At 42.3% G+C, this 24,697-nt stretch overlaps 1 protein-coding gene across 1 annotated transcript in view; it reads left to right on the top strand.

The window, feature by feature from the left end:
- Positions 1-24,697, top strand: part of BMPER (BMP binding endothelial regulator) — a gene marked incomplete at both ends in the record, with an annotated part of 141,762 nt that overhangs the window by 110,705 nt on the left and 6,360 nt on the right. The window lies entirely within an intron of this gene.

Here is a 24,697-nt window from a genome sequence, read left to right as displayed (position 1 = left end):
GCAGCAAGGAAAAAGTTTACAAAGTTCATTTCCTAAGTGCTCCTTCTTAGCACTTTACATTTTCAAATTGCAGTGTAAACATTTAATTCTCACTGCACCCTGGTTTAAAGTTGCTGAAATGAAGAGAGTTCTTTGCTGTGCAGGAAGCCGAGAGCAGATTTGAGATTAAAATGTGAAAGTGCCTGGTTCCTGGCCTCAAGCTCAAGTCCTTCTGATGGGATTTAAGAGGTTTCACATGCACAAGAAGCGCATTGTCTTATTCTTGTCAAAGCACAGATTCTTCTCAGACTTTCAGAAGAAGGCATTGCTAATCTTTTTAAGAAGGCACTAAATCTTCTCTGCTCCTGCAAGGCCCAGTTAGATGACAAATAACTCATTAATACTTCAAGCAGCAAATGTGTCTTTGGCAATTAAGGACTGTAAAACAAGTCAAAACCTAGTAATGGGCTGAGGCAAGGACTAAAAAGATTTGCTTTTGGAGCTGGAGGAGTCAGTATGCAAGAAAACCCCCGTACTCTGTTTTCAGATATCAAGGATTTGGCTAAGGTTTGAAAGCCCGTTTTTGTTGTTCTGCTCATTTGTCTGCGTGGTTCTTCTCTGTTTACTGATTTCTTAGCCCATGGTTCATGAATATATTTCCATACCCTTTGGAGAGGTTTTTTTTCATCATGGCAAGGTGATGGCATAGATCATAGATGTGCTCAAAAGGTGACGTAAGCTTTCAATTATTTCATGATTTGCTGTAGGTACAGAAAACTTTCAAAAAGGGCTTATAGACTGCATAGCATGAGGAATACACTTCTTGGCTTAATTCCCAAGGATAAAGATGATTTGCTGGCAATGTAAAGCAGGATCACCAAGATATCACTTGAAGGAGTCTAAGATTGTTTTGTAATCAGAGAAGAACTACACAGATCCCACAAGCAAGTGGCTACTTTATCTGCCATTGAGTTTGTTCACATGCCTCAGACTCTATACATTAATTAGGCTGTGTTTTGTCAGTGGCTGAAATACATATTTCCCATTATTTGCATCATGATTCCTCACTTTACAGAAGGCCCAGATCTTCACTGCAATCACTTCCAAGGCAGTAGTGGAATCTCTGTCACTGGAAGTGTTCACAAACTGTGTAGACGAGGCCTTCAGTGACATGTGTTAGTGGTGGCCTTGGCAGTGCTGGGGCAATGTCTGGACTTGATCTTAAAGGTCTTTTCCAACCTGGCTGATTCTGTGATTAGCAACGAATATCTGATTTCAAAAATACCCAGGAACACAAAGTTGAAATACATTACACAGACATTTCAGCCCATTCGGAAGGGATATTTGGTTCATATTCCAGCTCTCCTCTAACTGTCCTGTGCTGATCTGCAGATAGTTTGTCTCTCTGGTTAGTCTCATCTATATGCAGTTGTTTCAAACTGGTGTCCATCCATCCCTTGCAGGTGAAGAATGCAGTTAGCAAGCACCTTTGAAACATGTCCTCTGCATGGCTGGGCAAGATCACACAGAACACAGTGGCAGAGAGGCAATGAGGGAACAAACTTCTCCAGCAGGTTATTCTCTCCTGAGCTGTGTTTTCTCCCAAGATGCCTAGTCTGCTGCTTGATTTGACATAATCTATTGCATAGCCACAGCCTGTGTTACGGGGCAGCCAAGCGATATCCCTGGCCAGGATTCCCATCTGGTTTTTGAGGCAAGGAATTCACACTGCGTGGTTCTCTTTATCAGCTGCATGCAAACTGTGTGCTGTCTCGCAGCCCCCAGAATTTCCTTCACCTGTCTCTTTTATTTCTCTTTGTCTTTCAGTGCTGTTCGTATTTCTTTCCAAATGATGAAGTACTTGGCCAGGAAAGTATTTTAGTTACGGAATACCACAGGGATTTTTGTCAACATCTCCTATCTATAGAAGTTACAGTTTTATATGGGTAGAGGAAATTTAACCGTGGCACTGGATATAATAACTCTTGTGACATAAAAAGATGCTATTTATTATCTTCATCATCCTTGCAGCAGATGGGTTCAAAGTAATGCCAAGGTTAAAGATACTGTGTACATACTGTTGGTAGAGTACGTTTTAGTTCCATAACTGTGATGAGCCTGATTGACAGTGATCTATGCAGAATGTTTAAAAACTTTTCCATATGACTAGGAAGTCAAGAGTTGACAAATTTCCCCAGTGTTTATAATTAAACTCTAGAAGAAGATATTAAAACAGTTGCTGGTTTCTGTGTTGTGGTCAATAGTAAGATTTATTGACTTGAGAACCAATATTGACTGAGGGCAAACTAAGCTTTATTTTTCCTCTAAGGCCTACCAAGTCTGGATGTTGTCTGAAAACGGAAGATTGCATGTTATAGACTCCAGTAGCATCCTTTTCCAAGAGTTTCTTTGACTTTCAGAATGACTCCGGAGTTTATTATAATGTTTGTTACAATGCTTTACAGAAATTAGCGATAGAGTGTTGCTTTAAACAGCCTTTTAATTGTGGACATACCCCTTTGACATGCCATTGTTGGGGTTGCGTAGAGTGCATGAAAATGCTGGATTGGTAGCCTAAGGGAGGGAGAATTGTGTGTTGAGTGGTTACAAAACGAACAGCAGCAACAGGAGTTTCTTGCGCTGTCCTACTGTTTCCATCTTGGGCTGTGACAACATAGCTTGCTGAATTCCACAGTCAGTATTGTCCCTGTATCCATATACAGAATTACTGCAGACAATGTGGTGACTGTTGTGACATGGACTGCTCTTCCCGGGGAAGCACAAAAATGCACCTGAACTCATTCCAGGTCATTACTCTTGCTTTTGTGTAAGAAGTTTTATCATTTAAAAACATCAGGTGCCTGAAAGAACAGCTTGAGCCAGGAAAGTCAGAGATCAGAGCCTCATCTCATAAACCAACATATTACGTGACTATCACTCCTACATATACAGCATATGTATTTTTGACTGCTTCTGACTGTTGCCTGAATTATATACATTGCTAAAGATCTGAACACTGCTATTTTTTTAAACAGTCTCTATGAAATTAATCTCTTGCAGATGCTGGCTTGAGGCTGGCAGCATCCTTCATTTGCAGGCTTAAGGTACTAATAAAATTCTTAAGTCTGCTTTCCATTCAGATGTGAAGAGAGCCTTCCACTTTGACATGAACAAACTCTTTGATTCATCTTTTGTCAGTGGCAAGAGTGGGGCTAGTTCAGCTCTCAGGGCCCTAGACAGAGTTGTATTTCACAAAGTAGCCCAATAACCCACTCACCGGTTAGACCCAGTGAAGTAGTTTACCCAGGAGTTTTTCACACCTCCCTTCCTTGGCAGCTTGGAGCCTGTCAAATTACACGGTCAGACTGAATTCAAGCTTCGTGTTGGCTCAGCAAAATGAATGTGTTGTGAGCTAAGGGTGGAACAACCAAGAGAAGTTTACTATGTTTATGTGCAATAGGAGCAAAACCAATTTTTGTAACATTGAGTGTCAACTGCAAGGAAACCAGCTTTATGTTAAGATTAATGCTATGTCTGAAAGCTGGCAGAGAGACACGTGGTTTAGGTTTCCAGGCTTGTATTGGTTTTGTCCTTTTTCCTTTTAGTGTCCATTGCCTGCTTTGAATGGGAATGTTCTGCAATCACAGTGACACCTTACTTGTCCTTTTGGCTGAGGAAAAGTCATTATGTACTGGTAGCTAGTGTTTCCAGAAAAGAGTAATAACTTATTACAGAGTCTACCAGAAACCAGTTGCCTCAATATTAGCAATTTTTAGTGTTCCCTTATTTACCTTATGGGCATGAATACAGTCTGTCTGTGTGAAAAGAATACCCGTTTTTTTTGGTTGACCCTTTGTTTTCCCCTTTTGCAGTACAGGTGTGACAGTGATGGAGGAACATGTTTGCAGGTCTGTGGGGCTGCTGGAAAAAACGTCCCTCCCTGGGCTGTTCACAAAGTGAATCATTAGCCTGACTGTAACAATAAATACCACCAAAAGAGAACATGCAAGGATTTATCCAAAGGTCACATTCACCCAGAAGGTTTCTCTGCTGAAAGAAGCTCACAGCTGTGTTAAGATTAAAGAGCGTCAGAGAACCATGATGCATGTGATTTCTTCACTCTGAGTAAAATATGAGCTGTTTGTGTAACAGCCCCAGCTGAGAGATGCTGGTGTCAGACTGCCTTGGGGCTGTCACATGTATTTCCAGTGGGTTTTTAGCGTTTGGGAATAATCTTCTCTTTGATGCATTTATCTGACACATCCTAAGCTCCTGCGATGCCCAGGAGGAGATCTTCCTCCCACTATTCTGAGTACTTTGATAGTCACTCAGAGAAGGGAAGTTTAACTGGAACAGCCCAGACAAATGACTGAGGTCAAAGTTATCCCAAAAATGGAAGTAGCCTGAACAAATCACTTGCCTTCTCACTTGAATGTGCTTAACACACAGTGGGCCAGGCTGTGATGTGATAAGCATTTTATCTGCAGCAACAGGTAGCTGCTTGGGTGAATAGTTGCTGATGGGCTTCAGTCAAGACCCTTGTGTGCGTTTTTATGCACGCATTTAAGGACGCAGTCATGTAGTTGCAATGTGCAGCAACACCTCTATGGCTAATCTTGTTAACCAGCTTCTCCATTCATTGATAACAGTTTAAAGTCAGGAATAGAGTCATGAGTTTAATACTGATTTAATCAAAGAATTTTGCCTTTAGTGGTATAGGGCACACTGTAGCCCACGGTTGCATATCTCTCTTGGTCTCTTTCTGGCAGATAGTATGGGTTTTCTCCTCACTTACTGATAGTGGTCCTGGATCTCTGAGCTCAGGGAGGGCCCCTCTTGCTTTCAGAACCATGCATTGGTGTTCTCAGGTATGATAGGCCACCTGCAGATGCTGTGGAAAAAGAGAAGAACCTGGAGTGTTGCTGTACTGAATGTTCCTTGAGAAGCAATTGTGGTTGTTGTTGCATTTGTGGGCAGTAAACAAACTAATCTTCTGACATTTGTGTTGCAGAAAACACCAGAGAAATGCCATGAGAAAGTTTAATATAATTTTAATTGCCCTTTGTCACTTCCTACCCACAAGTCATTTCATTCTTTATCAGGGGACTCCACACTGATGGATGTGAGGGAGAGAAGATCTGCTGGTCTCTCCTCCTGGGTTTCCACTGGGAGCTGATTTTTCTGGAAACACTCAGTGACACATTCTGCTCTGTATTTTAGAGAAGCATCAAGTGATCACCTTGTGAGAAATGGACCTCACTGGGGACTACACACCAGATTGTAGGCAAATATCGTGACAGCCCAGCGAGAACTCTCTAGCAGCCAGCTAGCGGATTATGTATTTACAACCAGTGGGGTTAGAAGTGACCTTCAGGCTGACAGCGCTCTCAGCAGTGAAGCCATGTTGGTTGGTTGGATCATCTCTGAACCTGCTTTCTGTATCTGTGAGTTCACGTGGTTCTTATGTTGGCTTGATCTGAAGAGTCGCATAAGTGATTGCTGGTTGTTGTAAGAGATGGGTTTTCATGTGCACTAGCCTTGAAGTAGAGAAAGCTGCCATGAAACACAACAGGAGGAGAGAGGAAAACAACTGGGGCTGAATTGGTGTCATGGTTCTATTTTGCTTCTGAAAAACCTAAGTCTATATCCAAAATACGTTAAAACTGTTGTCTGAGCTCTGAGTGGACCTTAGTCAAAAGCAGAGCACACAGCTTCTGGCACAAAACCCAGAGGGTTTTTTGTTGGCTTTTTTTCCCTGGTTTCATACAAAGGTGGTCTAGTCCTGAAGGACTCCTGAAGGAGAGCAGTACCCCCTTCGATGTAATATTTCTCTGTGTTATTATGGCACTAAATAGAAAACCTGAAGGCAATGTGGTGACATACTTAGCTGCAGGCCAGTTAGACACAGGAGAAGACCAGAATCTCATTGCAACAAAGTAATCCCTTTTCTTCTGGTGGTCAAAGGCTTTCATTTTAGATCTCCAAAGTTTTTAAATAAGTATAAAAATGTTTTGACACCTTTAGGGGTCACTGCTGTAGAGTCTATCCAACTCCACTGACCTCATGGTGCCAGTGGGTTGCTGGCTGTGTAGAACGTGCACAGCCATTTAAACCACTTCCATGCCCATCAGTGTAAGCTTTTGCAGATGCACGCATTGTACCAAAGGTTAAAAATCATGTGCCTAAACCTTTACTTTAGAATTTATTTTGCCTCTTTTTTATAGAGTCATAGAATCATAGAATAGTTAGGGTTGGAAAGGACCTTACGATCATCAGGTTCCAACCCCCCTCCCATGGGCAGGAACACCTCACACTAAACCATGTCACCCAAGGCTCTGTCCAAACTGGCCTTGAACACCGCCAGGGATGGAGCATTCACAACTTCCCTGGGCAACCCATTCTAGTGCCTCACCGCCCTCACAGTAAAGAGCTTCCTCCTTATATCCAATCTAAACTTCCCCTGTTTAAGTTTGAATCCATTACCCCTTGTCCTATCACTGCAGTCCCTAACGAAGAGTCCCTCCCCAGAATCTTTATACATCCACCCTTCTTCTCTGTGTCTCTCTGGCACTCTGGAACTACTGATGATTGCTTGCAAAGGGAAAAACAGAACAAAATCTCTCTTTAGAAAGAAATTTTGAAGCATTGACCTTCTTCTGAACTTTACGTCATAGTTTCCATTGGCTGTCATGCTTGGAGTGGTTTGAAGTTTCCTGGCGGCTTATCCATTGGCTCAGCACTTGGGTTTTCACTTTGTCTTCATTGCCCGATTAGTGGGCAGAGAGCAGGAATGTGCTTGTGGAGGGGCTTGCTGGCTTCCTCTGCTGGGTTTAGGTCTCCACTGAACTCAACAGCTTTGCTAATGTTTCTCTCTTGAGCTCATGGCAGTATTGCTGGGGAGCATGTTTTATGGAAAACAAGTTGGAGATGCAGGCAGTAGAGGTAAGATTTGGCACCTTTTTCAGTTTGATGACTGGGGTGGTGAGGTTAGCACCAGGTTTCTGAGTCTCTATCAGTTGGGCAGAGTTCCTTGCTGAGGCCAGCGGCTGGGTGCTTGATCTGTATTTGCTCAAATGTATTTGCCACTTAGCTGACCTCTGGTGTCTATTTTCTGACTTGCATGCTGTGTGACTCCAGTGATGATTGAAAACAGCAATAGAAGTGGATTCAGAATGAAAAGGTTCATTTCTGCCACGTGGTCTTTTAGAGTGCCCTGGGTTTTCCAACATAGGTTTCCGGGACGAGTGCTGCTCCAGGGGCCAGAGGTGTTTGCTTCATGTTGTAGGAATTTGCACTCCAGCCAGAATATGAAGCTTTTGGAAGTTCCCTGGAGATAAGACCATGAGTGTGACTGACAATGCAAGTGGGATAAGTCAATGGAGACATTTGACTGTTGCTGTGTAAGTGGATGTCAATATACAGGAACTATCCGTTCGTGGTGCAGTACATGCAGAAAGCTGGGACCGTGTATTGCTGGTTGTTACTGGCTCCAAGGAATGCTCTCAGTTACAAGCCTGTGGCATGGCAATTTCTGTTGCCCTCCTCCACTTTACATTAACACAAGGTTAGACCTTAATGGCACAGTTTTCATCTGTCTCACTGCAGGTGAGATGATTTGCTTGAGGCCACCCCAGGAAATTGTACGTGCAGGTTCACGTCTATTCAGGATTAATAGAGAAGTGTATGTTTAAGCCTACCCTAGAGTGCTGTGCAACAGCATGCAATGAATCATAGGGCCTGTGACTTCTGCTGTGGAAAACAATAGAGTTATTTCATTTGGTAATACAATAATATTAACAATAATTATAAAGAATTGTAACAGTAAAGAAGAATTGCTCTTAGCCAAGCCCTTCTTTTCAGCCTTTAACCTGACATTTCCCAATGTTTCATGAATGGAAAAACATCTTTGGGTCACTTTATTTCACAGAAAACAGGAAACAGAAAATACATGCTGGGTTTGTCATCACAACTGATGTAGTGTAGTCAGTTTAACAGATTTTTCACAAAGTTGCTGGAAAACTGCTGCTGTTTTATTTCAGATGATAGTAGGGAACAGCACTTGTTTCTTCCGTTGTCAAGACAAACTCTCCATTTTGAATGTCACCCCTCATGACCCTATTTTTGACCTGGATAGCTCAGGTCTGATTAACCTAAAATGACACAGCCAGGACATTTGATAAATACTATACAAGTAATGTGATAACAGTGATGAGACAGGGGCATCTTCCATCTCCGCACATGTTCCACGCCGCTTTTGGAAGTCAGGTGCAGCAAACTGTGTGCTATGCTTGCCCTTGAGGAGGGCTGGGATTTGGAAAGGCCAGATAGCACATGTCTGTGGTGCTCCAGGCAGCATCAGAGGAAGCTTTAGGAAGCATTGTTGTCCCAGAAGTACAGTTTATATATCACTCTGTGATCGCAGGGTATGATCTGTACATTTTGTTCACCCTCAGGAACTCACTGGAAGTAAAAATAAAGAATGAGAGAAGCTCTGCCTACCACACAGAAATGGTCTGAGGCATGGCTCGATAGTGATGAAGCGCCTTGTGAGGCAGCAGGATGGAGCCAGAGTCAGCTCTGCCATTCTTCCCTGATGACTTACATGTTATGTGGGATAAATCACTTCCCAAATTGTTGCCATTCCCTTGCCTCCCCATAACTGGGTCCCTAAGGGGAAGGTAGAGGTTTCTTGGCTGGATCTGCCCACTGCCTTGAACTTGCAAAAGGACAAATGTAAGACTTGGCGTCATTTCTCTCTTCCATCCCCACAGATGTGAGATCTGACCATCAATGCAAATAATTTTTACTGCCTCTGGTTTGAATTGAGCCTGGGGCTGAAAGCTGTGAGCAGTATGCAAGTTGTAGTAAATGAAATGGTGATTTCCTCTGTTATTAGATACTTAAATAAATGATTAGAAACAAAGCAGCATCCGCAGCAGAAGCTATGTAAAGATGCTGGAGTCTTTCCCCACCTGTACAGCAGGATCATTGTCAATTCTCTCTGCAATCACATTGCTTAATTTCTTGTTAAATAGGAGATTTTAATACTGGGTTTCTTACCCTGGCATTGTAAATACAAACTTTAGGACATTTTGCAAGTTAAAAAGGACACAAGCTGCACAAGCTTAGCCGAGAAAAATGGCGTTTCAAGCTACTTTGACTTTAAAAATGTTTACTGTAATAGCACATGAACGTAGTTATGCTTTAAGGCTGTAAATATTTTTTGCAGTGCATTGACTTGTGCTACGCATTCACTTTTGGGGCTCTGAATTGCCTTCGGACTTGGGTGTAAAATGGAGAATGAAAACAAACCATGGGAAAATTAAATGCTTTTGAGACTTACCTGCTGTTCTTGGGCATTGAGGCTGCTTGTTATCACTGCAGCTTCTGATTGGCATAACAACTCCAAGTGATAGGTTGACTATGAGACCACCATGGCTCCCTGCTGAGCCTCCCAAATCAACTGACCAGCTGCCTAGCTGGAAGATGTTTCAACCCAGCTCTTAGTGTTGCTGGGCCAAGCTGCTCAGCCAGGCAGCAAGGGATCAAGTCCAAGCAGGCTTACAGTGTCCCCAAAGCAGAGGTTCAACACTGCTATCCTTCACAGCTTCTTGTTCCTCTTGCTGCCATATTTCTAAAATGGCAGGGTTTCAAAGCTGAGTTGGGGAGAGACTTGGTTTTCATGTGACTTCTGGAGATGGATACAAGCTCTGTATCTGTCAGATGTAGGGCAGTTAGGGGGAACAATCTCATAAATTGTCACTGGTGAGACTATGATGGTATGTGATATTACTCCACTGTTGAAAACAAATATAATGTATTGCTGCAGAGCCAGATTCAGGGCTAGGAAAGTTGGGTAAAGATCCTTGCCTGGGGCTCTTTGTGAATCTCTGCTGTTTCTAGTGAAACTGGACTGATTTATGGTTGCGTCAGGAAACTAGAAGTGGCCCGACATAGATCCAGATCCAGAGGCAAATGTCCTTAAAACTGAGTGTTCCATTGTGTGTATGTGCAGATATGTGTATGGGGGATGGAGAATGCGTTTCGCTTGTTACTAAATTGGAACAGATGTCGGATCTGGAATTGGAGATTTTGGTTCTTCTCCTTTTCTTGTGGAAACAATGCAATGCTATCTTTTCAGCTGGCAAGTTGTAGCTGGTGTGTGGCTTTGGTCTCAGCTTTGTTACCCTCCGAGCTCTGAGGTTTATCCAAACTGAAACACAAAATGCAATTAAAATGTTATGATCTCAGAAAACCAAAATGGAAATAGAGGTTGGTAACAAATGTTGATACTTCTATGGACAGAAACCTTTCAAAGTCCCTTGCACTTCAGTACTGTTATTCTAAGTGGGTCAGGCTGAGTAGGCAGCTCAAGATCATATATCAAAAAATAGATGAACTGCTTATGCTAGATATGATAGAACTGAAAATGAGACTATATTTTCTTAAGACTTAATCCTCCTATTCGCTATTTTGAATCATGGCTAAGAAAAATCCTGTATGAAACAAACGGACAAAACCAGCATGCAAGAGAGAAACTAATGAACATACATACTGAAAGGGAACATTTTATTCTCCCCAAGTAATTCATGCCATTTTATGGTTTATTTGAAATGAAGTAGTCAGTCCTGGCGGGATAGTGAGCAACTTGGCACATGTGTTCAGTTGCATCCATGGAGAAAAGAAACAGTTCTTTCTGGAAGAAACTCAGTATGTGAGTATGAGAGAACTTTTTCAGAGCTGGTCATGTAGGGTGAGACGTCAAAAGCAGCTGGTGCTGGCCAACCATACCTGGCACTATAGACAAATACAATTTCAACAGGGCTTCAACAGGGACCGAGTTATACCAGCACCAAGAGTTTCTGGAAAATCTTAACCATGAAAGAGCCTTCTCTTCTCAAGCCAGGCTGTGTCCTCCTGTAACCAGTTTTTCAGGAGAAAAGGAGAAGTTGGCCTGAGGTTAACCACCACATGCCCAGCTGGGACCAGCTCAGAGATGGCGAATGTAGAAATGCTTGAAGTATACTCTTCAGCCAAAGCGAGAGCTATTTGCTTAATATCAAAACACCCTTTAACAATTTCTTAGAATTACAATTAGTCATTTCCAAGTCCTACCTACTCTTTTTATTTAACTATAACACCAAGAAGCTTTATTCATAGGGTTAATATCCTAGGGTGCTGGTGTCACGCATAGATCAGAACCTCATCGCTGCCTTCAAAAAGTTTAAGTTTTAAAGATATATGTTCGTCTAGCTTTGAAGAGTTCATGACAGTATGTCCTGTACAGTATTATACATTGCTGTGCCAGTACTAAGTTTTTCATTTGATAAAGAACAGGTCTGCTTCGCTGCTACAGCTTCCCCATCAAACTTCTTCCTCCACTAACATTTCAATGGGGTTGAAAAGTGGGTTTATTAAGAAGCAGAGAGAGGAAACCATAATGGGGTGTCTGTAATATTTCCTATCTTCAGGTGCCATGTTCTCCAGCCTTTCTCCTTGAGCTCGAGAAACATAAAGGCGGATCTCACTTACTCAGTAGAGTCAGGTCAGAATGCTGCTTACATGAAGTACCCTGTGGGGTTGAAAGCACACACAGCAAGAAGTTTGTTTTAGGACTTACTAGATGGCATGCTGCCTTGGAAGGCAGTGCTGTAGTATAATCATCAGGATGCCTTATAAAAACAGATCTGAGGGAGTACAAAGGCAAGCTATTTGCAATGCACAGCAATACATTTTATATTGAGCGTACACAACCAAGGTATTTTTCTGTACTTCTGAGCACATCTGGAGACACCCCTACAACTGTGTACCTGAGGAAGTTCTCTCTTCCCAATGTAAAATAAAGACCAAAGGTAACAGCATGTGGGCATAAAAATTAATGTGACAGTTTGCATAAAGCGTAAAAAGGGGGGGTTTGTAATACTCTGGTTTTCTGATTTTCATTTCTAACTATTTAATTCTGACCACCTCAAGTCTTCCTGCACTTTAACTTAACTACAGCCTTTTTGTCACTTCCCATCATGAAAATCACACAGCGTTTCTGTGAGATGATAAACAGGTGTTACTTTTCATTCTGGCAGCAATGGCATTTTGGTGCAGGATGAAATAATCCTATCATTAAATAAGAAGCTCACAGTGGTGTCATGAAGCTTAATTTGTTTGGAAAATGCTTTGCAGTATTCAGATGAAAGGCACTCTGGATATTCAAAGTATTATTACTGCACAGCTGGTGGTCTACACACTGCAGATGTTTATTCCATGCTGTTGCATGGTTACTTAAGTGGCTTCTTAGTGCAGATGTTCACGAGTGAGCATGCACAACCTCCTCTGCCTATGTTTCTTGACACGGATTTTATTGCTGCTTGACTTTTGATCTTGAAAAGAATATTCCTTCACTGGTGAGGTGCTACATGTGTGTGTGACTGCGTCCCTGTTGGTTCAGCCCCCATTGCAAACAACAGCATCTGCAGATATTTACTGTGGGCCTTTCTCTTTAGCCTCTATTTCCTTCTGTGGCTTTTACTCATTCCCACAGTGTTCGACTCTGGGGACTCTGCCTCTTCTGTTAATACTCCATCACCATCACTCACTTCATGCAGACGTGATGATTCCCTTTGTACTCTTTGCCCAGATGGGATCAAGAGCTTCATTGCCTCTTGATTCTTTCTTTCCATGGCTGCGGCTGCTGCTACTGTTACATAAAGGGGTCTCTAAGAACTTCTGGGCTGCCATTCACAATAATATAATCTCTCTGAGAAGATTTCAAGATAAGATGAAATTTCTGCATGTATGCAGCTATTCTTTCCTTGCAAGTGGAGAGAGGTAAGGTCTGGCTGCAGCTGACATCCACGTTGAGTGTGCCGAACATGCACAGATCTCCATGGAGGTGTTACATGATTTCATCAACCCATTAGGCAAGAGAACTAATGTTAAAATTTGAGTTCCTCTTGTTTTGCTGTAATTCCAGCAGATGTCAAGATGCCCAATGCAATAAATACAAGGGCAGCTGAGGAAACAAGACTTATGTCTAACCTGAAGTGCAATGCATATTGCATTACTGACCTAGGAGCAGAAAATGAGTGAATCTGTACACATGCACACACACAGAGAAACAGGAAAATATAGCAGAATGGTACTGCTTCTGGTTAGCATAGATGTTATTTACAAGATTCACATGAAAGCAGGATTTGGTAAAACATACTTGAGTGTTTCTTCTGAAGTATTTTGAAGAATAGGTCTCTTGACAGCATGTTCAAGAGCCACTATCTTGTGACTCAGAAGAATGAGTCCTGGCCACTTATCTCTAAAGAGACTGTGAGAAAGCAGAGGCTTAAAGCTGGCTACATTTAGACAGGAAACTTCAGAGAGCAGGGTGAAATCACATCAGTTTCTGTAGCACTGGAAAAGGATTGGTGACAGTCAACATGGCTTCACTAAGAGCAAATCATGGCTGACAAATTTGGTGGCTTTCTATGATGGGGATGTGGCGTTAGTGGACAAAAGTGCCTGATGTAATCTACCTTTGATACATTCCTTTGCTCATTCTGATTAAGTAACTCAGCTAAAATCTTGTCATTGTATGGGTAGCATTTGGATGCCTGTCATCTGATTCGTGATGATGTGAGCATTCTTGATTTACTACTGCTTGGTAACAAAAGTTTAATTTGCACATGCTAAAAAACGCATTAAATCACTGGCCCCTGATTAGAGCCGAAAATCAATCAGGAAGGACTTTTGCTCCTGCCACTTTGGCTTGAGATTGAAACATTTCATGCAGTAGCTCTGCTAGGGGTAAGCCGGGCTGCCTTACTAACGTAATAAAATGCAGACCATCCTAAGGAGATGAGGGAGTTGCATTCCAAAACTTGCACTGCAAGCGACCAGAATTTAATGGAAAACTTTGAAAAGATTCTATTAAAAACCAGTTTTCCTTCAATATATCATATGCTCTATTTTATGCTTTTTCTGCTCCCTCTTTTTTTTTCCTTACTGGCACAAAACCCAGGATCTTTGTTTTGACAGAGCTAATCCGCTCATGCTTTCATACTGGCCCTCGGGCTCCCCACCTGTGGAAAGATCCATGGGAGCAGAAAAACTACTGAGCGGTTGCCACATGCTCACCTTAAAGGGAAGAAATCAGTGGCCTCTCGGAGGTTGGGACTGCAAACACTGTGCTTCCCGAGGACCCATGGAGAACATGAACTATGAGTCCTGAGCAACCTCCAGCAACAGCTTTTCCTTCCATATTGCCTTCTGGGATTTCTCTCTTTTGTCAGCTGGGCTTCTTCAAGAGCTGTGCTGTATGGGCTGCCTTGCTGCCGTGCTGCCTCCCTCTTCCCAAAGGCACACTCAGTGCTGACAATTCCTACCCGCAAGCTTTGCTGGTGAGAAAGGTTTTGAGTAGCTTGCAACCACTGCCAAGTTTGACAGCAAGCTGCATAGCAAACTGGTACAGCCCTGAGATCTCTCTGCTGCTTCTGTAGGGGAGACAAGGGAAGATTTTATGGAGTGAAAAGTGATGGAGAGAGAATTAATTGCTTTGTGGCTCCATCAGACAGCGTGTTTAAGGTGGCTAACATCAGGCATTGATCTACTCTATAGAGTCTCTGCTCAGCCAACAAAAAGAGGCAAAGTCAAGTTCAGATGTTTAGGGCTTTGTATACAGGACTAAGCCCATAATTTATCTTAGCATCTTTGCCATTTGGCATCACACACAGATGATCAGGGAAATAACCTGTGGTCATGATTGTTCTGTTATAGGAAGGGTTTGCTGCTGCTCATGGCTAGCATTTCTCTTTAAAGACTGCTGGTTCAGATCAGCCTTTGTATCTAGGCAAGTAAGTGGCTGTGCCCAAACAACACACTGAAAGGTAAGTTTGTCATGAAGAAGAACAAAGCTTGGCTCCATCTGTTCATGTCATCTCATCCCACCTCACCAAGAAAGAGGTCATTCTGACTTTGTAACATCCATGTGGGTTCCTGTGGCTCCTAGGACAGGCTTGTATGTCATGGAGTCGCTATGTCTAGCACAGGAAATTTTAATGTGTAGCATTTTAATTAAGGAAGCTTGAATTGAATGTTTAGTTGTGTGATCAAGGAGTCTGAATCCTTCAAAGCCTTGAAGTACAGAACTGCAAAAAAAAAAAAGGCTGATGACAGTTCTGAGTTTTGGCTCCTCTGCTGTCAGTAGGAAAATCCCCATCCATTTCACTGGAGCCAGCATTTCATCCACTGTGTTTTCAGGCTCTGTACAGTGGTTTGCAAATGAGATCTTGCAGTCGGGAAGGTTAAAGAACTGTGGTAGCATGCAGAATATGTCTTATTCAGAGCTTTCTGCATACGAAGTAGCAGGCTAAGTCAAACTGACCAGAGACCAGAAACCAGGTCTCTGCCTCCTGACTGAGTCCTGCATCACTATCAAACTGGTATGTTCACCCTCTCTATTGAATATTGTATGGGACCATGGCAGCACTGCTGCTGTTTTAAGACAACCCTTCTTGGTGGGTAGGAGGACCTCTGTGTCAGAGTGCCAGTCAAGTTAATGCCTGAGAGTGCCCACATGGTCTTGAGAACATGCAGAGCAAAAGTAGAGGTGCCTGAGGAAACGTAAAAATGGGAACTGAATATCCAGCATGGATATCCAGCAAATAATAAATATCTATCAAACTGAATATTCAGCAAGGTCAGCCTCGCGATGGGCAGGGCAACTGAGATGGGACTGCAGTTTTGCAATTGCGTGTTTGAAACCTGCCTAAATCACGCTTTATGTGCCCATATCTTTGTATGGGTCTGGGCCATGACCACACAGAAGCCATAAAGCCAGGAACCCAGTGGTTAATTAAAAAGATTATGCCACTTCTCACAAGTCCCATTTTTAGCAGTTATCTTTGATGAAGTGCAAACAGGGAGACCTCTGAGATGAAATGCACTGCATGTTACAGGCTGGGAGGTGTCATGCTCATTGAGCCTGATTTTGCCCAAACAAGATTTTTGGCCTTTGTTTTGTAAAAGGAGCAAGATAAAGAGGAAAGCTGTTTTCTAAGTGGTGGTCTCCTGTCTGCCCTTTCCCTTGCTCTCTTTCTTTCATATTCCATCTGGTGCCAGCAACTTTTTAAATGCTCTGCAGCCACCTAGAGGAAAAATATGCTTGACTGAAGTTAATTTTATATGGGTTAAGCCACGGAGTGGGCTCTGCAGAGGATGAGAATGTGAGTTTCTAAACTAGCCAGCCTGTTTATTATTATATCACAAGGCCTCCTTTGAAATATATGCAGTGAATCATCATCAAAAGCAAAAGATAACTTCAGTTTATGTTTACACTTCAGAAATATTTCCTGCTTCATGTTCTCATTGTTCTTGTTATAGAACATAAAATATTTTTATGACAGATAGCATAGCAGGGCCACGGTATATTTTGTCATTAGACAGAAGGAGATGATCTGCTTTGAATTCTTATTTTAGAAGATTTGAAACTTGCATTATTTTATATACCTGTCTCATGACTATGGCAATAGGATGTTGGTATGTCTACATGGTTTATGTTTCTGTAGGTTCTATCTAGGACATTCATAGTGTTCCTGGAAAACCTGTGACTTTTCCTCAGATGAGGACAGTCACACAGAATATGCTAATGGCTCTCCATCTACTAAAGCGAAAGTTGGTGAATTCAGATTCATTTAGTCTATGCCATGTTCGTTTGCACTGTATGAAACATAATAGCAAAGCTTAGCTATTGATTGAAAGTGCCACTTGAATGGTGTAAAGTTAGATATTAAAACATGTCTGTCTTTTTGAAATGGAATTGGAATGACTGGGTTTTATTCTCTTTAGATAAGATAAGACAGTTCAGTCTCCACTTGTGCCTGAAGAACTGAGACTGGGTGGACTCTTCTTCAAAAAGCAAGTCTAGACATGGAAAAAAAGATAAAATTTTATGTCAATTACATAATGCAAAAGCTCAAAACAGTGATGGGTTTTCCACTGTAGCTATGCCAGAGGACACTGAAAATTCCATTAAGATGGAGTGTCTCTGTCATAAGGCAAATTCACATTAGCAGTGTAAGTGCTAAGCTAAGTGTGTGCACTCAGTGAATAGAAATGTAAAAAACCCCTTAGGAAGTGACTTTCTTTCTGAACATTAAACCCATAGAGCACCAAGAGGTTTTTTTCACCAGAAGGCTTTGCATGATAAGCCATATCAGGTAGCATTAGACATACTGCTGCTATAATCTTTACCAGTTATTTGATGGATAGTTGCAAGTGGGTGACTGTGGATATTAGTTAACTGAAGAAATAAAGCAGGTTCCAGCTGTTGAATCTTCAGTGTTGGGGTCTAGGTGGTACTCTTAAATTTGCCTCTGTATCTTCCTGTTGGTCCAAACTTATTACAAATGACCTCTTTATAATGAGTTTGGAAACGATGTCTGTTCTCAAGCTAAGTGATAGTCCTTGTCTTTTCCAGCCAGGTACACAAACCACAGATCATACGACATACAGGCAGACAAATCCTTTCTGCAGTAACCTCACCAAAGAGCGTGGAACAAATTGTATGTATACTGCTCAAGCAAGCAAGTAAAAGAGTATTTTTTGATGGGTACATTTCAGTGTGATGTTGGGTACCTGTTTGATATGGGTTAAGAAACTTGTGCTGTATGTCCTCTTTATTCTAATAATTCTGTTCTGCACATTCTGTTTTGAACTGTTTCACTTCAAGCTAAATGCTACACATGAACTCAAAACAATTCGAGTTCTCATGCATACAGATATTTATTTCAAATTCCAGGACTTTAAAGGTTAAATTCTTCATGGCCCAGAACAACTGAAAGAGGAGTGGAGGAGGTGAAAGCTCTCTCTCACTTTCTGAAAGTGAGTGGCAGTGCAAGGGGTCAGCTCTTCCAGGGCTGTGGGTGGCATTTCCATCATCTGCCAGTGTTTCTTGAGTAAAAATCCACTGTCTCTAAAGGTGGCAAGTCAGCTGCTCAGCTGTACTGTAACTTTCAGCTCTAGGAAATATTCTGAGTCATACCAGATGCTTCTTGGAACCTAGCATGGGACTTCATTGTCTTCCTCAGTCATGGTTCAGCTATTTCCCCACGGAGGGATTTTAGCCAACCTTTCCATTCTGAGGATGAGAAAGAACATTTAAAGCCACAGATGCCTGTAAGTATCCAAGCACAAGAGACAAGAAGCCTACTTGACACATTAGTAGGCGAATTATCACGAAGAAAGAGGTAGGAGAGGTTGCTGTGTTGTTTTGTTCTTTATTTGGTTCTTCCTCATTACTCCCTTTTAAGTGCCTTTACCACTGCTACTTCAAATTCAGAGAGATTGTAAGTAGGTGTCAGGGTAGTGCTGTGCTGAGAACGTTCATTTTAAGCAGTTTTAGAAAATGTTCCAGAACATTTCATTGTTCATTTTACCATATTCTTGTGGGTAATGTTGGTGAAGGCAATGAAACACAGTTCTGGCACAGATTGCTCTTTATAGAAAGGTTAAAAATACTTTTTGGCTTTAACCAAGGCTTTTGGAGAATACTTTCAGTAGTACATAGTATAGGCTTGTGGTGATATTGTGCAGCACAGTACTTTTCTTTCAGGGTTCTACATGGACATTCATTTATTCAGTGCCTGGAAAATACCACTTTTGGTTACCCTTTGTGAGGAAAATGTGGGTTCTGACTGCTTTTAAAGGAGGTGGATATGCAGAGAAATGAAAAATGAATTGCTGTCTGTTTCTGCTACGTTGGAAATTACCAACAATAAGTACCACTGAAGTCCTCTAAATAACTGCTTTGAAAGAGTGCCATGGCAAGGCAGGTATGAATGTGGGTATCTTGTGTGATTCTGTTTAGTTATCTCTGGGTGCGAAGTCTATATCTGGAGCAAGAACAATGGCGCTCAGAGTTAAATTAGAAATCTTCAATGTATGTGTAGCATGACTGCTATGCCCTAGAAATCTTAGCTCACACGCAGCTCTTGCCCTTTGGTGGAGTTGCATATTTTATAATTAATTTCTGCTTGGCTCCATGTGGCAAAAGAGTCCATGGCCTAGTCAAAAGTCACACAAAATTTTGGGATCAGGATGAAATTTGAACGCGTGATTCAAATGCCTACTACTGCAAACTCCTCTGCAATCTGCCAAAAACAACTGCGATATTCTCAGGCATTATGGCCAATGCTCTCTTTATAGAAATTAAATTTCCCCATGGAAAGCATATGCCTGCAGTAGATTTGCTGTGCACTCATCGAAGATGAGCTGTAAGTTTCCTTTCTGCTCCCACAGTTTTTAGGGTTTTTTTGGAGCCGGTTCAGCAGTGTGGGAGTTCTGGTACCATGGGGGAGTCTCCAGTACAAAACACATGTATGCTGCCTGCCACTTTTACTGGGCACCCTCCCACTTTCCAGAAAAAAAGAGTTAGGGCACTTATGGTTTAACTTTGTGATGGATGACTTTATCAGATCGCCAAGGCAATGTTACCATTGTTATGATGTGTAGGAAAAGCGTTGAGGGAGTGCAGATATAGTTACCTGGCCTTGGAAGAAATGATCCTTGAAAATGAGTGCCTTTGCTCCATGAAGCAGTCTGTTCCCCAGGCAAGTGCTTTGAACAAACACGCAATAGATGTAAGGGCTTCTGTGTTTTCAGCAGCTTCCAAAACTACCTTCCCCATGAGTTATTTTCTGCTTTTGCATTAATACTAGTAAATTCTGGTGAAAGAGAGAATGATCTCAAGCCTCTGATCTCAAGCCTCAAAGCCGTAGTCTTCAGCTCTACATACCATGCTTCAATATTTCAGTAAGATTAAACATGCACATACAGACAAGAGAGAGCTTGTGATAGCAACAGCATGAGCCTTTCCATTATACATCAGAATATGGCTCAGCTTTTCATCTTCTTACCTTGTGAAACGACTTTTCTATCTGGGACCATAAGTAATGGCAACTTGTTGAAACTTTGTAGGAAAACCAAACCAAACAAACTTTCTTAGAACAACATAACAACTGGCATATGGCAGTTTTCCTAACTACTGCTAAATTAGACCAAGCTTTGTACTAAAAACTCTGATTTGGCATATCCAGTAAGGAGTTATCCTAAGAAGTCTGTCCCTTGGGATGGTGGGGCTGGAAATCAGTTCTCCTATCTAGATAGATAACCCTTCAGGCTTTGGAGTTTGGAAGTGTACAGCTTATACCAGGTACAAACTCTTTTACCTCCTGATGCCTCTCTTCACATACATAAAACAAATGTAGTGATGCACTATCTCTAATGGCTTTTGTAAAGTCTGTTGAGACCTACTGGTAGAAAGAGAAGATGTTTCCATTTGTATAGAGCCACTTCTTGAAGGCATCAGGAGGTTTGAAAAATGCCCTGCATCAAACTCCTGTTGTGAAATGTGGAAAAAAAACCCATCCAAAAAGAAATAGTCCCTCCTAAAATCCCAGACTGGTTTGAGTTGGAAGGTCCCCAAAGCTCATCCAGTTCCAACCCCCTGCCACGGGCAGGGACACCTTCCACTAGAGCAGGTTGCTCCAAGCCCCATCCAACCTGGCCTTGAACACTGCCAGGGATGGGGCAGCCACAGCTTCTCTGGGCACACCGTGCCAGTGTCTCACCACCAATGTCTCATCTCAATCTCCCCTCTGTTAGATTAAAGCCATTCCCCTTGTCCTGTCTGTACATGCTCTTTGTAGAAGCCCCTCTCCAGATTTCTTGTTGGCCCTTTTTAGGTATTGGAAGACCATTATAAGGTCTCCCCAGGTTCTGGTTGTGGATTTGTGTGTACTGCAAAGGAAAAGGAACTGGTCGTGTTCAGCAAGTGAACATCTGCCATTTCAGTCCTGTGTGGCACTGACAAAGCTGTAGGCTTTGTTGCTCTGATCTTTTCTTCTTCCTCCTTTTAATCATGCATGTAGCACAGGACTCGGTTCTTTGCCCTTTGTAGGACTTGGAGACTTTCCATGGTTTAATGTGAAAAAGGGCTGTTGCTGAAGGAGTGTACTCATGCAGTTCTCTTTGAAGATGTGGCAGCAGAGTGTGTGTGTGTTTGTCTCCTCCAAGGGTGTGTCCCACAGCTGCCGGATGCCTTCACTTTCATGGATTTCCCCTTGCAGCAGTTGGTGATTATACACCCCTGATTAGCGGCATCTCTGACACACACCCTGCAGGCAGCATCCACAGCATCAAAAGGCATCACAGTGAGGCACTTGGTACCAGTTGAGGACTGAGAGGTTGGCTGTGCTCTGGTGCTTATTTGAAGCAGGGTCTCCAGATAAAGCGCACCATAACAGATGAATGTAAATATGTCCTTAAAAGAAATGTCATTTTGTTTTGAATGACAACATCATTGCCTCTCTGTATGATTTCACTGAGAGCAGAGCTGAGCTGCCCAGAAGTATCTTGTGTGTATTTCTGTAGCTGGTAAAATGGCTTCTTTAATAAGTAACGTGCCCTGCAATCTTATGGGATTATTTCTGTATGACTGTAATGGATTTATATTGAAGCTTCATTTAAGCAAATATTTCGGTCTTGGTAAAGCGTCACTATACCTTGGAAGACCCAAAGTCTCTGTTAGTGTGCAGTGTGGTACCTTGTCAGTACAACTTCATTATCGGCATAATTCCGGAGTTTTACTAGAAGTTTATTTTCCTGTTGTTTGTCAGATTAGAGTACAGCTAAACCTCTGCATACATGCACTTAGTGTCACCGAATCTATTTATCAGACCTGGCTCCTTCAACTGCCAATCCATCTAAGTACAATTAATACTAATGTATTAAACTTGCCACCAAGGAATTTCATTAAGGGGGGGAAAAAAGGGTTTATTTTGATTGATACTTCTTAGTAGCTGTGGATATTGTTTCCTTTACCCTCATTTTTCATTTGACTGTAATTAATATATTCTTAGAAGTAATTAGGAATTGTAATTCATTAATAAACCTGCCGCAATCTGATGATTGCTCCTTAGCCACGCTTAGGGCTTGAGCCCAGCAGCTGTCAACAGGATTAAACACTTCAGGAAAATAAAAGCTACCCAAGCAATTAGGTGTGTAATGAATCAGAGGACTGTTTGTGTTGCATGAGGCATGCTACCTTCCTTAGTGGACACACATGCTGAACACTGTAGCATATCGTGTTAATTCCAGCCAAACTCGAGATGTTTCACTCTGGAGTGAAACTCTGAGAATCCAGAGTGAAACATTGAATTGGAACAGCCTTGGACATCTCTGGATGCCAAGGGTTAACGGTGTAGTGTCACGTATATGCAGGGGCTAAACTCCATGCAACCTCAAAGAGGTTGTGCTTCTGCAGACCAGAAACAGTGCCCTGGCCTCCCTTATCCCCCAGACCATGGCCAGGCTTTGTCAGGGTGAGTGCTAGTCTTGCCACCAGTGTATTGGTGATTAAAAAGACTGCGTGGCTGATGGTGGTATCTTGACCTGATGGGAGCACCTGGTATAGCTGGTGGTGCATTGACTCAGTGCAGGAGGTGGCATCCCCCTGTGGATAATGGAAATGTATTTATGCTCTAGAAAGCAGAGGAAGTACCTCAGGTTTAGGATTTTATAATTTCTAAGTCATGAAGTCGGTGAACACATAGCCAACCTGGTACTGGCAAGCATTCCTAAATAACACAGAGTTTAATTATAACTAAATCTGTGTGGAGTGCAGTAAATTGTGATTGATAAAGGAGGTTAGCACAGGGACAAAAAGATGATGATATCGTATCTTGATAATGGGATTTGTATCTGTGGACAAGGGCATGGAAGGATAGGGCAAGGGGGAATGGCTTTAAGCTGACAGAAGGGAGATTGAGATAACCTCTTAGGCAGAAGTTATTCCCTGTGAGGGTGCTGAGGCACTGGCACAGGGTGCCCAGAGAAGCTGTGGCTGCCCCATCCCTGGCAGTGTTCAAGGCCAGGTTGGATGGGGCTTGGAACAACCTGCTTTAGTGGAAGGTGTCCCTGCTTGTGGCAGGGGGTTGGAACTGGATGAGCTTTGGGGTTCCTTCTAACCCAAGCCATCCTCTGGTTCTAAGATTATTAGAGACTCCCTTTGTGCTAATAATTTGCTGCACCAGCAAACCAGCATCTACTTCAGTGTAAAATGAGACATACACCTCCTGAATGCTGTGGGGTATATGGAACAGTGCCAGCTGCAGGGATGCTAGCAAGACATCACAGACACGTTGTGGCCAAAGGAAACAGTGTAAAGTCGTTTAGTGTGTCACATAAAAAGGTGACCCTTTGTGCTTATACAAGGCCTTTTATCAGCTAACAACATCAAACAATGCCAGGGATGCTGTGCTAATCTGTTTCTTGCAGCCCATCAGCTGTGATACCCATACAGCAACATCTGTTACTGGGAAAGATGTAAAGGGACCTACCGCAGAACTAAAGTGAAATAAAATTGCATCATCCCTAGAAAGTAAAGTTATTTCAAATGAAAACCACTGGTCTGTAGAAACAAGCATGTTGTAGACTTGATCCAAAGCAATTCTGTTTGTTCACAGTAAGCATCTATCAGTAATTGCAGGACAGATAACCTTTTTACATTAGCGCTTACATTGCTTATTTGTCACACAGTGGATTTTTTAGGTAATATCGAGGTGGGGGTCCACTGAGAGTAAAATGAAGAAAAGCTCATGGAAATGTCAAGTACAACTGTTGGGTTTAACCATGTGAATGGTCACTGAAAGAGCCAGTGACTTTGGCAAGGGTAAATACTCCTTTTTAAGGGGCCCTGTTGGATATGAAAAAACAAGCTTGTCTGTGTTTGAAGGACCATTAATTTTCTCTCGTAGTTTTGGATAAAGAGTTCCCAGTGACACTAAAGCATTGTATGGCCATTAGGGCTCCTAGTTACTCTGAGGTGCTTGCACCTTTTCCAAGCTGTTACCTACTCAGCTATAGGGAAGCTTTCTGGAAAATTAAGCCTGTATCCATTATTTTTCTATAGACAGTTGAAATTTTGGTCCACAGCAAGAACAATTAACATGGAGAGCTCATTTTTCACTTCAGCCCTTGGTCTTTCTAGAGGATTTGCACCTCTCACAAACATAGAAAAGTTCCTGCATGTGCATGGAGCAGAGGAACACCCAAGGTGCACGCACAGAGCTACTCCTGGAAAGCAGAGGAACTGAAGGCATGATTTTCAGAGGGCACCTTGTCCCTGCATTCTAATGAAAGCACTAGCTACTTGGCATTTCTAAATTTGCATTGCTGCATTTGCCGAAGCACCTGAGCATTCTGCATATGCAGAAACTGCTGACTGCAAGTCTGCTGGCTCTTGCCAGTCATAGTTTAGGTCTGTGCCAAATGGGCACATGCTCTGAATGAAATAACTTGAAATATAGTGGTGACACACACAGTAGCAGTTTCACTTTCAGCCATGTTAGCAACTTTGCTCCCTGCAACGTTTTGTGATGATTCCATCTTATGCAATGGAAGAAGAGGGTGATATTAACAAGTGCCTGTGGGATTTCCTAGCACGAGAACTGCTCAGTTATGCTGCATCGCCCCTGCTCCTTTGGAGTCTCTTAAAGTCTGCCATTTAGTAATGATGCTGCTGAGAACACAGGCATTTAGCTATGTTGGGGCCTTCAAAGCCAAGGAGAGGTTGGAGGTAACCTAGTAGAAGGCACCATTTCTCATTCTTTGTATGGACGGGCATGTGCTTATTACCTGCAGAACTCATCCACTTCACAATGCTGCTTTTACCATT

This window comes from Psittacula echo, assembly GCF_963264785.1.
Source record: "Psittacula echo genome assembly, chromosome: 2".
In the NCBI taxonomy this organism is placed as follows: domain Eukaryota; kingdom Metazoa; phylum Chordata; class Aves; order Psittaciformes; family Psittacidae; genus Psittacula; species Psittacula echo.
Note: the sequence above shows the minus strand (reverse complement) of the source record. Positions and strands in the feature narration are given on the sequence as shown.